Source organism: Podarcis tiliguerta (genome assembly GCF_965153285.1).
Source record: "Podarcis tiliguerta genome assembly, chromosome: 8".
NCBI classification, from domain to species: domain Eukaryota; kingdom Metazoa; phylum Chordata; class Lepidosauria; order Squamata; family Lacertidae; genus Podarcis; species Podarcis tiliguerta.
In genome coordinates this window covers 80,576,998-80,579,474 of record NC_139541.1, presented here as the reverse complement: position 1 = coordinate 80,579,474, position 2,477 = coordinate 80,576,998, and positions in this window count along the sequence as shown.

Genomic DNA, 2,477 nt, shown 5'->3' with positions numbered 1-2,477 from the left:
CTCTCTCGTGCACATATAGGTGCAGCCGCTGCAGAAAACACCAGTTGCCTTAAGTGCTTCTTGCAGCAGCTTGCAAAATGTGCATGATGGACGCCCAGCCCCAAGCCACAAGGAAGTACCGTATTTTTTGTACCATAACACTCACTTTTTTCCTCCTAGAAAGTAAGGGGAAATGTCTGTGCGTGTTATGGAGCGAATGCCTGCGGGTGGCGGGGGGGATCTGCTGCAGTCGTGAGCAGAGGATCCATGGTTCCCCTTCCTTCCCTCCTCCGTGGTTACAAAGCATGGATCTACATGGATCCTCAGGATTTTTGCATTGGGCTACTCCAAACTCACTGTCAGATCACATGCCTGTGGCCACAGCATGAACCACAAAAATCATATATCCACTATTTCGTTTAGAATATTTTTTCCCCTGTTTTCCTCCTCTAAAAACTACGTGCGTGTTATGGTCTGGTGTGTGTTATAGAGCGAAAAATACGGTACCTCTTCAGTTTGTGCATGTGACTATTTTTAAACGGATTACAGCCGTGCAGATGCTGCTCCCTGGTTAGCAGTGCGATCCCAGTGGAGTTTGCAAAACACAGCTGGAATCCCTTTTGCAGCCAGTTGAACGTGGGGGCTGTGTTGATCAAGCAAGCTCAGCTCCTGAAGAGGCCCAAACTGCAACTTCGCCTTGAAGGCGAAACTGCCCGGCGCAGAGAAGGACAGTCCAGTGGCGTAGAGTGGGGGGTGCAGGGGGGCCGGCCGCACCGGGCGCAACATCTGGGGGGGGGGGGGCGCTCGCACTCGCAGCTCTCTGCCCCTACTAAAATCCACGGGTTAGGGGGCACAAATTACTTGCCTTGCCCCGGGTGCTGACAACCCACGCTACGCCACTGGGACAGTCCCTTTAGGGTAGCCATGGGGAACCTTTATCAGCTTAAGGGCCACATTCCATTCAGGGCTGCCTTCCAGGGGCCACATACAAAGAGCGGGCGGGGTCAGAGTCAAGGGTGGGTGGAGCAATGAATATAATTTTTTTGCCTTTGTACAGTTAGCTGTTTGACACCCACCCACACCCGGCGCTCTGTATCCTCCATCCAGGATTATCAGAATTCAAGGCTGCGTTCTAGCCGGGAGAAAACAGGGTGTGACCTGGAGCGAATATTGAGGGCCAGGTAAATAAGTCTAGAGGGCCACATTTTACCTTGGACCTGCGCTTCCCTTGCTCTAGGACATGTCTGCATGCCAAAGCAAAGCCATTTCCAAATCTTAAAAATAAAAATGCATTTGCCACTGAAAGACACTTTTTGGAACTGTAGTTCTTAGAGCTTTCATAACAACGAACACAAGAGCTAGATAAATATTAGACAACTCAGTTGGATAGAGCGTGGTGCTAACACCGCCACGGTTGCAGGTTCGATCCCCGTTAAGGGGACGGTTTCATATTCCTGCATTGCAGCGGGTTGAGCTAGATGACCCCCAGGATCCCTTCCTTGATTGATTGATTGATTGAATGAATTTATATACTGCCCTATACCCGAAGGTCTCAGGGCGGTTCACAGAACAAAATCAGAATATAAAACCACCACATGTATAATCAAAATAAAAACCACAACCCAACAGCCCTTCATGATTCTATGAGCCTTCTATGCCTAGTTAGACCATTGGTCCAACTACCTTAGTACTGCCTACACGGACTGGCAGCAGCTTATCTGAATTTCAGGCAGGGGAGTTGGGCCCTTGTTATGTACTGAGCTGAATAGGATCCAAAAGGCAGCGGTCTGATTGGTCCTAGAACAATAGGATTCAGAATGCAGCGGTCTGATTGGTCCTAGAACAATAGGGTCCAGAATGCAGCAGTCTGATTGGTCCTAGAACAATAGGGTCCAGAATGCAGCAGTCTGATTGGTCCTAGAACAATAGGGTCCAGAATGCAGCAGTCTGATTGGTCCTAGAACAATAGGATTCAGAATGCAGCGGTCTAATTGGTCCTAGAACAATAGGATCCAGAATGCAGCAGTCTGACTGGTCCTAGAACAATAGGGTCCAGAATGCAGCAGTCTGATTGGTCCTAGAACAATAGGGTCCAGAATGCAGCAGTCTGATTGGTCCTAGAACAATAGGGTCCAGAATGCAGCAGTCTGATTGGTCCTAGAACAATAGGATCCAGAATGCAGCAGTCTGATTGGTCCTAGAACAATAGGATCCAGAATGCAGCAGTCTGATTGGTCCACAGGAGCCACCCAATCTAGCTCCAGGTGGAAGTGAATCCACAACCTGATTGGCCTACAAGTGAATCCCGGAATTAGCCAATCACGTGGGGCCCATTGTGTAAATAATCTATATAAAGCAGACATTCTGGGGAAACTTCCATTTCCTCCTCACTACTATGAGCTGAATAAAGAGCATGAAATCCACTCTCGACCCTGAGTATATTTCAGCCCTTCTGCCTGCCAAGCAGCTGTCCTGACCACTGGGGTGTGGCTGTTGGC